The 12,878-nt window shown below is 40.6% G+C and overlaps 1 protein-coding gene across 7 annotated transcripts in view; it reads right to left on the bottom strand.

The window, feature by feature from the left end:
* The window catches only part of epb41a (erythrocyte membrane protein band 4.1a), a 273,926-nt gene extending 262,337 nt beyond the window's left edge, over positions 1-11,589 (bottom strand). For all 7 annotated transcript variants that reach the window (XM_019264151.2, XM_019264152.2, XM_027282915.1 and 4 more), the window contains exon 1: positions 11,449-11,589. The gene's annotated coding sequence lies outside the window, so the exon portion shown is untranslated. The remainder of the gene's footprint in view (positions 1-11,448) is intronic.
* Between the last annotated feature and the right edge of the window lie 1,289 nt (positions 11,590-12,878).

Below are 12,878 nucleotides of genomic sequence, written 5' to 3'. Positions count from 1 at the left end.
GTGACTCGAATCGAGTCGTGAGTTGAGTGTATCGTTACGTCCCTATTAGCCACTAAGAATTAAATACATGATCATTGTTAACATGTTAATGTTAACCTGCTAAAGCTAATTAGTATTAGCCACTAGGAATTAAATACCTGTTAATGTTAACATGCTAATGTTAATTGCTAGCACGTCAATGCTAGTCACTCATTTTCAGTCACTAAGAATACATGCTAATGTAAACATGTAATGTTAACATGTAATGTCAGCGCTAGCAATTAGCCTTAGCCACGAATAACCAAATACATGCTACTTGCTAATATGCTAATGCTAACATGCTATTAATTATGCACGCCACAAAGAATTAAATCATGCTAATTCTACCTGTTATGTTAATTGTTGCCGTCTGCGCTAGCAATGAGCTTTGTCACAGCTGTCTGAAACTTCTTGGGCTTGTTAAGACCAATATTATGCACAATTCGCTGCATATTAATGAGGGGGCGAGCAATAGCGCTCTATAGCGGCCCCTTGAATTTTTTTGTTCAAACAGCACAGTTTTGGACACAAGATTATGAAACTCACGCCACTTTGAACAACATGGCAGGACCTACAAAAAAAGTCTATTGTCCAAAACTGTGGGCGGGTCTGTTTGAAAGAAAAAATCAGTGGCGAAGGCGCCGATTTCGATGTGAGCTCATATCTCAGGAACGCTTGGCGAAACGGAACCAATTTTATTGTCATGCTTCGAGGCGCTGTCCCAGTCCAGGAACAAATATGGTGTCATTTCGTCTCTAGGGGCGCTATAATTAGCAAAACATGTTTTTGCTCATATCTCCTGAAGTGTTTGTATTTGAAATGAAATTGTGAAATGGGAGTCTATGGCAGCCCATAGAACCGTTTATGTGTAAAAGGCCAGTACACAACAGTTTATGCGCCACCAATGGGTCAAAGTTTAGGTACATTGTTGCATGTACTCACTGAACCTTAGCCCGATTTTCAAAAACAAGGTATCTTGGAATCCTTGGATCATAGGGAGTTCAATGCACCCTATGACGTCATAATGCGCCATGATAGATTTTGCGCCATATTGGAAAATGTCAAAAGTGAAACTAACTGTTCAGCGGTCGCAAATTTGACGGATTCTCACGAAAATCGGCACAGAGTATATTCAGACCAATCCGCACACAAAGTTATTAGACAGACTTTTCAATTTCGACTATGTTTGCGTGCTACAGCCAATCGAAATCAGAGGCGAAGGGCGATTTCGATGTGAGCCCATATCTCAGGAACGCTTTGGCGAAACAAAACCAAATTGTATGGCATGCTTCCAGGCTGTGTCCCCAGTCCAGGACACAAATATGGTGTCATTACATCTCTAGGGGGCGCTGATGTCCTTGAAACTTGGCGTGTGTGTTCTCAAGGCCTCGACAATGAAAAGTTATCAAAATCACAACTTTTTATCAGAGGGCGTGGCCGTGACGGTGCGTCAAAGTCGACGCTGCCGATTTTTTCACAAAAAAACAAGACTCCATTGCTTTTGGGCTGATTTTCGGGCAAAAGTGTGCGGATATAATACTACTTGTCAGAGCTGTCTGAAACTTATTGGGGTTGTTGAGAGCAATATTATGCACAATTCGGCTGCATAATTAATGAGGGGGAGGGGCAAAAGCGCTCTATAGCGCCCCCTTGAATTTTTCAGTGGAACAGCCCCGCCACAGTTTTGGACACAGAGTCACGAAACTCAGCCGAATTGTAGAACATGCCAGGACCTACAAATAATACTCTCTGGAGGCAATAAGCCACAATGACAGGAAGCGAGATATCGCTGCCGATTTTTTCACAAAAAAACAAGACTCCATTGACTTTTGGGCTGATTTTCGGGCAAAAGTGTGCGGCTATCATATACTTTGTCAGAGCTGTCTGAAACTTGTGATGATTGTTAACAGCAGTATTATGCTAAACACAATTCGCTGCATAATAATAGGAGGCGGAGCAAAAGCGCTCTATAGCGCCCCCTTGAATTTTTCTTTCGAACAGCCCCGCCACAGTTTTGGACACAGAATTATGAAACTCAGCTGAATTGTAGAACATGCCAGGACCTACAAAAAACTCTCTTGGAGCAATAAGCCACAATGAACAGGAGCGAGATATTTAATAATGAATATTGCCATTTCCGGTGTTTCGGCCAGGTTGACAAGGGGTCATGTTTGAACGAACTCCACCTAGGGATTGTATCCAATTCACTTCAAACTTGGTAGGAGTATTCACATAGACTTCCTGAGTAAAAGTTATCAAAATGATGAATTTTGGGAAAATGGTGTGGCCGTGGCGCTCTATGAAAATCGTCATTTTTGCTGTTCTGGGCTGGTTGACAAGGGGTCATGTTTGAACGAACTCCTCCTAGGGATTGTGTCCAATTCACTTCAAACTTGGTAAGTGTGTTACATAGACTTCCTGAGTAAAAGTTATCAAACGATGAATTTTGGGGAATCGCTGTGGGCGTGGCGCTCTATGAATCGTCATTTTTGCTGTTCTGGGCTGGTTGACAAGGGGTCATGTTTGAACGAACTTCTCCTAGGGTTGTGTCCAATTCACTTCAAACTTGGTAAGTGTGTTCAACATGACTTCCTGAGTAAAAGTTATCAAACGATGAATTTTGGGGAATCGCTGTGGGCGTGGCGCTCTATGAAAATCGTCATTTTTGCTGTTCTGGGCTGGTTGACAAGGGGTCATGTTTGAACTCCTCCTCCTAGGGATTGTGTCCAATTCACTTCAAACTTGGTAAGTGTGTTCACATAGACTTCCTGAGTAAAAGTTATCAAAACGATGAATTTTGGGGAATCGCTGTGGGCGTGGCGTCTATGAAAATCGTCATTTTTGCTGTTCTGGGCTGGTTGACAAGGGGTCATGTTTGAACAACTCTCCTAGGATTGTGGTCCCATTCACTTCAAACTTGTAAGTGTGTTCACATAGACTTCCTGAGTAAAAGTTATCAAAATGATGAATTTTGGGAAAATGGTGTGGCCGTGGCCTCTATGAAAATCGTCATTTTTGCTGTTCTGGGCTTTTGACAAGGGTCATGTTTGAACGAACTCCTCCTAGGGATTGTGTCCAATTCACTTCAAACTTGGTAGGAATATTCACATAGACTTCCTGAGTAAAAGTTATCAAAATGATGAATTTTGGGGAAATGGTGTGGCCGTGGCGCTCTATGAAAATCGTCATTTTTGCTGTTCTGGGCTGGTTGACAAGGGGTCATGTTTGAACGAACTCTCCTAGGGATTGTGTCCAATTCACTTCAAACTTGGTAGTGTGTTCACATAGACTTCCTGAGTAAAAGTTATCAAAACGATGAATTTTGGGGAATGCGTGTGGGCGTGGCGCTCTATGAAAATCGTCATTTTTGCTGTTCTGGGCTGGTTGACAAGGGGTCATGTTTGAACGAACTTCTCCTAGGGATTGTGTCCAATTCACTTCAACTTTGGTAGTGTGTTCACATAGACTTCCTGAGTAAAAGTTATCAAAACGATGAATTTTGGGGAATCGCTGTGGGCGTGGCGCTCTATGAAAATCGTCATTTTTGCTGTTCTGGGCTGGTTGACAAGGGGTCATGTTTGAACTCCTCCTCCTAGGGATTGTATCCAATTCACTTCAAACTTGGTAGGTCTGTTCAAATAGACTTCCTGAGTAAAAGTTATCAAAATTATGAATTTTAAGGAATCGTGTGGGCGTGGCAATCAATAAAAAAATTCAAAGAAGGCATCGGCAGGAAGCACCTTCTCAGAGCTGTCTGAAACTTTTGCGGTTATCAGGGTTTTGTTATGCACATTTCGACGTGCACACATTTCAACGTGCGCATATCTGCGAGGGCCCGACCATCGCTGCTTGCAGCTTTAATTACTATTATTACATTACATGATTGCATGATCTGCATGGGCCCCTCATTGCTGCTTGCAGCTATATTTGGGGTCCATGCAGCGAGCTGCGGGAACCATTGTGTTTCTACGTTTTCTTATTATTTTTTTTTATTATTAGGGCCCGAGCACGCGGTGCGAGGCCCTATGTTTTTCGAATGTTTATTATTTTTTTCGTTTTTATTTTTCTTTTTTCTCTCAAATAAATGAATCGCATTTATCGCACACCGATTTACACCCCTGTCTATACATCTTCACACAATACTTGCCTCACACCACACCACACTTGTCCTCGTAAATTACGATTTTGGGGGTCACACAGACGTACGCAAGTCTCTCCGTCGCTACTGTTAGGAACCGTTACGACGTCCATTTTGTCAATTTTGGACTTTTCGAGTTTTTGCCTCATTTCCAGGTCGCATTTGAACGAACTCCTCCTAGGGATTTCATCCGATGTGCTTGAAACTTGGCATGTGTGTTCTCAAGGCCTCGACAATGAAAAGTTATCAAAATCACAACTTTTTATCAGAGGGCGTGGCCGTGACGGTGCGTCAAAGTGGACGCTGCCGTTTTTTTCACAAAAAAACAAGACTCCATTGACTTTTTAGCTGATTTCCGGGCAAAAGTGTGCGGCTATCATATACTTTGTCACAGCTGTCTGAAACTTCTTGGGCTTGTTAAGACCATATTATGCACAATTCGGCTGCATAATTATGAGGGCGGAGCAATAGCGCTCTATAGCGCCCCCTTGAACTTTTCTTTGGGACAGCCCTGCCACAGTTTTGGACACAGAGTTATGAAACTCAGCCACTTTGAACAACATGGCAGGACCTACAAAAAAGTCTCTTGTCCAAAACTGTGGGCGGGGCCGTTTGAAAGAAAAAATCAGTGGCGAAAGCGCCAATTTCGACGTGAGCTCATATCTCAGGAATGCTTTGGCGAAACGGAACCAAATTTGATGTCATGCTTCGAGGCGCTGTCCCCCGTCCAGGAAACAATTATGGTGTCATTTCGTCTCTAGGAGGCGCTATAATTAGCAAAACATTGTTTTTGCTCATATCTCCTGAGTGCTTGTTATTGAAATGAAATTGTGATTCCACAGAAACTGTGTGTTGCCCTATTGATAGTTGATGCCAACTTTTCATTTAAGCCAATCACTGTTGGCGGCAACGCCACCAGACAGGACGTTTGCTCATATCTCGGCAACGCTTTGACCTCCGAAGACCAATTCGGTCACGGGCATCGAGACCCGCCCCAAAGTGTTCCAATACAATTTGGTGTCATTTCGTCTCTAGGGGGCGCTATAATTAGCTAAGCATTGTTTTTGCTCCTACCTCCTGAAGTGTTTGTATTTTAAATGAAATTGTGATATCCACAGATGCTGTGGGTTGCCCCATTGATAGTTGATGCCAACTTTTCGTTAACCAATCCAGGGGGCGCTATATTTAGCAAACTATTGTTTTTGCTCATATCTCCTGAAGTGTTGTTTTTAAATGAAATTGTGTATCCACAGATACTGTGGGTTGCCCCATTGTAGTTGATGCCAACTTTCATGTTAGCCAATCGCTGTTGACAGACAGGACATTTGCTCATATCTCGGCAACACTTTGACCTCCGAAGACCAAATTCGGTCACAGGCATCAGACCCGCCCAAAGTGTGCCAATACAATTTGGTGTCATTTGTCCACTAGGAGGCGCCTGTAATAAACAAAATTGCATTTTTGCTTGTTCCTCTTGACGTGTTTTGATTTCACCAATATTATTCACAATTCGGTGCATAATTAATGAGGGGGGGGCAAAAGCGCTCTATAGCGCCCCTTGAATTTTTCAGTGGAACAGCCCCGCCACACTTTTGGCCACAGAGTCACGAAACTCAGCCGAATTATAGAACATGCCAGGAACTACAAAAAACTCTCTTGGAGCAATGGGCTAAGATTGAACAGGAAGCAAGATATTTAAGAATGAAAATCGCCATTTTCTTGTGTTTCAGCCTGGTTGAGAAGGGCTCCGTTGAACAACTCCTCGAACCTAGTCAAGTGTACGGAGATGAAAGGATCAGCGTCTCCTGATCTGTTTGGGACATAAAGTCCTTAACTCTGGATATGTCCTTAAGTTGGCAGAAGGCTGTTTTGGTGACTGATTTTATGTGACTCCTGAAGGCCAGATCTGAGTCTATGAGAGCTGTCTGAAACTTCTTGTGGTTATTAAGACCGATATTATAAAGAACGATATTATGCACATTTCGACGTGCACACATTTCAACGTGCGCATATCTGCGAGGGCCCAACCATCGCTGCTTGCAGCTTTAATTATTATTATTATTTCTTCCGCCATGGGAGTCGATGGAAGCCCATAGAACCGTGTGGTAAAAAGTTGTGAAATTTGGCACATTGATTAAGGACAATCGTATGTGTAATGTCACCAAGTTACATGTTGGCAGTAAACACAGTATAGCGCCACCAATGGGTCAAAGTTTTAGGTACATTTGTGCATGTAACTTTTGAACCGTTAGCCCAATTTTCAAAAACAAGGTATCGTTGGATTCCATGGATCATAGCGAGTTCAATGCATGCTATGACGTCATAATGCATCATGATAAATTTTGCGCCATCTTGGATTATGTCAAAAGTGAAACTAAATTTTCAGCGGTCACAAATTTTGACGGATTCTCACGAAAATCGGCACAGAGTATATTCAGACGAATCCGCACAAAAGTTATTAGACGGATTTTTCAATTTCAACTTTGTTTGCATGCTACAGCCAATCAAAATCAATGGCGAAGGCGGCGATTTCGATGTGAGCTCATATCTCAGGAACACTTTGGCAAAACAAAACCAAATTGCATGGCATGCTTCAAGGCTGTGTCCTAAGTGCAAGAAACAAATATGGTGTCATTTCATCTCTAGGGGGCGCTATAATTAGCAAAACAGCCCACAGGACCGTATGGTAAAAAGTTGTGAAATTTGGCACATTGATTGAGGACAGTCGTATGTGTAATGTCACCAAGTTACATGTTGCCAGTAAACACAGTATAGCGCCACCAATGGGTCAAAATTTTAGGTACATTTGTGCATGTAACTTTTGAACCGTTAGCCCGATTTTGCAATGCACCCCATGACGTCATAATGCGCCATGATAGATTCTGCGCCATCTTGGATTTTGTTGAAAGTGCTACAGCCAATCGAAATCAGCTGCGAAGGCGCCGATTTCGATGTGAGCTCTTGTCTCAGGAACGCTTTGGCGAAACAAAACCTAATTGCAGGGCATGCTTCGAGGCTGTGTCCTAAGTGCAGGAAACAAATATGGTGTCATTTCGTCTCTAGGGGGCGCTATAATTAGCAAAATATTGTTTTTGCTCATATCTCCTGAAGTGTTTGTATTTGAAATGAAATTGTGATATCCACAGATATATATATATATATATATATATTTTATATTTGTTTTATTTGAATCTATATTTTATAAAGTCTTGCTGTGAATGTTACTATACTGTCATGACTTTAATTTCTTGGTTCTGAGTTCAAAGATTAAAATTAATACATCTGTGAAAAGTAAAAGGAAAAACATACTTAAGCATATGCATATTTCTGACTATGTGTTCACTTGTGTCAGGAGCTTAAGGGCCAAAAGCAGCTTTAAAATTAATCGGTCTGTGTGGGATTAAACGCTGCTGTTGAAGCTGGATGAATCTACCCCCATCTCAGAGGAGGAGCCAGCCTGACCCAGATGAAATCAGAGGCAGGAAATATTTATGAAAGCCACAAGTGAAGAAACAATCCCCAAAAACAAATCCTAAAAATTCAGAATAGCTCAGCTGGGAGTGCAGTGCAGGTAGGGCTGTGCAATTAATTGAATTTTGATCACGATTTTGTTGTCAAACGATCTCAAAAATCATATAATCAAGTTTAAACGATTTATTTTCCACTTTTCATTACACAATTTCTGAGAGACGCGCTTGCGCAATACATTCCATTTCACGCGGCCCTGCTGACTAACAGGATAGCCCATACTCCCTCACGCAGCTGAAGAGTGAGGAGGTCAATTGGTGTTCAAAAACAGTGAGTGAGATTGAAAGCGAATGAGATTGAGAAATTGCAGAAGGAAGGGCAGAGTCGTTTGGTTCACAAAAAGGGTAAAAGAAGTTCTCTTGTATGGGAACACTTCGGATTCGGAGAATTCGACGAGAAGCAGCAGCACATAATGTGCAATATTTGACAAAGCCAGTGCCACAACCAGCAAGACGTCAACGCAAACTCAGTCATCGATCACAGACACATTGTTTAATGCGACTCCTTATCCGACAAGTTCGGAGAGGCACAAGACATTAGGCTACGTTTACACATAGCCGGGTATGTTGAGAAACGAATATTTCCCTCCCTCTGTTTTTCAAAGTAACATTGTGCACATAGCATCGTTTTCAAAAAAGTTTTTATTTACATCAACCCGCATAAATACGCCATCGAGCGCCATCATAACTACACCAAGCCTATGGGCAGCTTGCTTCCATGATCATCGTCATAGCAAAAGGTAAACATTAGTCACACTTTTGGCGCATCAGCTGCCACTGCCTGCTACTTGATTCGTTTTCAGAGGCGAATTCACCGTTTGCGTGTAAAAGCTTATTGGTAATTGATGCTTATTATTATATTTATTTAGTTCTATAAATATAGAGAATTTGCAGAGCAGCTGGATTTTGGATACATTTATGTTTTTCTATGCCTTATTTAATGTTCCATAAAGTATATTTATTTTATTGATTTATTGCTTTATACATTGCAAACCAGCTGTAAAGTACATATTTGTAGCCAAAATTTATTTTTTTAATTTTAATATTTTGCATACAGAATCAATAACAAAGTGTTTTTTGAGAGAGAGAAATGCTGAATAAATGCAATGCAACTCAAAATTAATCGTTTGAATAATCGTGATTTCAATATTGACCAAAATAATCGTGATATTAATTTTTTCCATAATCAAGCAGCCCTAATATCAGGTCAGAAGTTCAGTAGTTTAGGGGAAAGCTTTCTGGAATTCTGAATAGTGGCTGAATTCTGGAATAGAATTTTGGAATAGGCTGATAAAAACATTATTTCATATTTCAAACAAACCTTCAACAGCCATTGTATGTTAGCATACAATGGCTGTTGAAGGTATGGTTGAAGGTATGAAGGTATGGTGCTGCGGTGGAGAGAGTGAGCAGCACCAGGTTCCTGGGTGTGCTCATCACTGAGGACCTCTCCTGGAGCACCAACACCACATCACTGGCCAGGAAAGCTCAGCAGCGCCTCTACTTCCTCCGCAAGCTAAGAAGAGCCAGAGCTCCAGTCCCCATCCTGCAGACTTTCTACCGCGGCACCACCGAGAGCATCCTGACCAGCTGCATCACTGTGTGGTACGGCAGCTGCACTGCATCCTGCAAGAAGACCCTGCAGTGCATAGTGAGAGCAGCTGAGAAGATCATCGGTGCCCCCCTCCCCTCCCTCCAGGACATTTACAGCACACGCCTGGCCCACAAAGCTCTCAGCATTGCGGCCGACCCCACCCACCCCAACCACCACTTCTTCAGCCTCCTGCCTTCCAGGAGGAGAATGAGGAGCCTCCGGGAAAGAACCAGCAGACTGAGAGACAGCTTCATGCACCAGGCCATCGGGATGCTGAACTCCCTCCCAGTACTGCCCCCCCTTCCTTCTCCGCCCGCTGCCCCCACAAACTCTGGACACTGAAAAGCAAATTTGCACTGAATGCACCTGTTGACATATTTCATTTTTATAGACCTGTTCATACTGTAAATTCTGTCAATTAAAAATTCTACCATACTGCTTTATTTATATTTATTTGTGTTATATATATATAATTATATATTATATTTATTTATTTCTGCTTATACGGTTCATACTATTTATATATCCAGACTTTTCTATTCTCGGATGTCTTTTAGCCTGTATATATTGTATATATTTTGTAATTTTTTTTTTTTTTTCATATTTTTATTTTATATATATTTTTACATCTTCACTTGTATTTTGTATTTTATATTTCATGTTTAGTGCTGTTTTGGACAGAGAGAAACGCAATTTCAATTCTCTGTATGTCTTGTACATATTGCAGTATTGACAATAAAGCCAACTTGAACTTGAACTTGAACTTAGCAGCTCTGTGATGCTGTACTTAAACATAGCTTCTTCATGTTGTTCATGGTTACCATCTCTCATAACTTGTCATTTTAACATGTAAGCATTTGGTATTTTGTACCAAACACAATGTTTTGCAGGTATTTAGTCATTAACCTAGGTATTGGCAAACATGGCTCTAGAATTGGCCTTAGAAGTCAGGCCATGCCAAAAAAAAAATAGTAGGTGGAGATTATTATTACAAGTTCCTACCAGATCAGGGGTGTCCCTCTCTACCTTTAAAAAACTCCTGAAGACCCAGCTCTTCAGAGAGTACCTTCTCTCCTAACACTACACGACAATTAACTGATTTTACATATTTTGAAAAAAAATATATTGACAGACTCCAGAATTGACCATGCAGTGTAAAAGTTATAGGCCAAAATGTAGAATGCTTAATAGCTGAACACATGGTAGTACTACTGAATACATGCTTCAATATATTGTGCATCTCTCCATGGGACACTGTGGAGTATCTTATGATTTTAGCATGAGTAGTATATGAGATTATTGATTAACACCAATAAGCCACTCAAAAAAATGACACAAAATATTCCATTGATATATTTCCTATCTCAATAACTACCATCTATCAAAAAGAAAAGTAATATGCTTTATATGTGGAAAAAAGTGGTATAATATGTCAAAAATGTGAGAGAAGCAATCCAAAAAACAAGTATAAAAAGCAAAGGACTAAGAGAACAATAAAGATTAGGAAAAACAATCACACAATAAGCCAGCATAACTAAAAACCTAGCATGATGTAGCATCCTGAAGTAGGAAAACGTGGGGAAACTGTGGTTTGATGTGCAAACAGAGGAGTAAACTCCTAGTATCATTTCAACGAGGTGGTTTTACTGAGTTTACTTTCATTTACCCTTCACTGTGGCCCTGATAAGCCACACTGAGCTCCACTGAGCCTAGATGCCATGATAATTCTATGCTTTGCTGAAAAAGCAGATACCACTAACGACTGCTCCCGATGTATTAATGTTGGACAAAATGGTGAATAATTACAGCCGCTATAGGCATTATGAACGCATGATTTATAACGAAATAATTTACAAAATATAATGTATCGTTTAAATACGTTAGATCCGTAAATAAATCGATCCTTCTTTCATATAATTACAGGATCGCTTTTTTAAACAAATCAACATTACATTCTAACATAGAAGACTAATTTAAACAGCATATTCAAACAATCCCTTGTTTCCTGTGGTGTTTGTTTCGCAATAATACCCATGCGTTTGAAAGTGGGAACAATAAAGGGGGCGGTAGGTAGGCCTACCTGTCTGCAAATGGCGCTGAATGTGAAAACATGTCAATAGATTTTATCTCGTCAACGCACACATGTATGTATGATGTGCAAAATCACTCACCCCGCCCCGTTCAGATACTCCAGCTAAAGAAGGGATCCTGTGTGAAAGCAGATGCTCACCGATAACTATTCCTCACAAGCATCAGACTAACAGATAATCATGAGGGTTGCCAAGCGGCCGTTATCAATGTGTTTGGGTACCAGTCGCAAATAGTTTTATGGTTTTCTTTGCCCCAAGTGTTGTCTGACAGACAGCTAAAAGAGGAGCAATACGCACATTTGGCACTGTAGTTGTCGCCAGAACAGATGGAGGAAGACCGTGAACGTTTAAAAGAACCAGGGAAAGCAGCAGATTTTTTTACGATCAAATACGACGTTTAATAACATTGATTGTAACATTTGTTATTTGTTTGTTACATTTTAATAATGCACCAATGAACACAATACATTTTTTTAAACCACCACTTAACATTTTTTCAGCCTGTAAGACAAAAAATAGGACTCCAGCACCCATGTACACGCTCTTTGACTCCCCTCCTTTGTATACGAGGGTGGAGCTTTGTATGAAATGAGGCAAGTGTATTTGTCGAAGCAGCCATACGGAGCAGTGCTGGAAGCAGTCTGCTCCAATCACAGCTCTCAGAGCTGTTGTTCATGACAGAGCTTTATCATCAGTAACCAAGGTTCCCTGTGCCATGTAAATCAACACATCCATTTTTACAATGTGTCAGTGAAAGAGGCTAGCATGTAGGCTGAAGTCATTTGAATTATCTCATAAAAATGTGAATTTAGAATGAATTTATACAATTACTGTACTACATGACACTATTTGTTACATAATAGATTATAGTAGGCCTACATTCTAGGTCCATTTGAAACAGTGTTCTGTGATCAGATATTTCATCACGTAGAACCTCTACATAATGAATAACAATAAGTAATATTTACATGGAGGAGGTAAGGAGCCAGAGAGATTGTTGCTTACAGTTACAACACAATACACAATGTAGTGCAGAAGATAGTATCGACAAGTATTCACATCCTTAAAGGAATAGTTCAATTTTGTTAAATATGCTTATTCACTTTTCTATATAGAATTAGATGATAAATGAATATTAGCCTTGTGTGCGTTTGTACAGAGCTGGAGCCAGGACATTGTTAGCCAAGCCTAACACAATGGCTAGAAGCAGGGGGAAATATCTAGCCTAGCTCTGTCTAGAGTTTATATACATTTGCCAACACCTCTAAAACTCCTAATTCACACATATGTATTTCTTTTGATTAATGTATACACAAACAGAACAGAAAACAACAAGATAGATAGATAGATAGATAGATAGATAGTGAGGTGTCTGAGCATAGGTGCATAGTTCCCTACTAACATTAGTATTTTGACTACATATGGTTTACATGAAGATACTTGTTTTGTCACAGTAGCTGTAATCTTAAGGTCATCTGGACTTTGGGGTAATTTAGATAGAAAGGTACTTC

Source organism: Larimichthys crocea, chromosome X (genome assembly GCF_000972845.2).
Source record: "Larimichthys crocea isolate SSNF chromosome X, L_crocea_2.0, whole genome shotgun sequence".
NCBI classification, from domain to species: domain Eukaryota; kingdom Metazoa; phylum Chordata; class Actinopteri; family Sciaenidae; genus Larimichthys; species Larimichthys crocea.
This window is presented reverse-complemented; position numbering and strand designations above follow the sequence as displayed.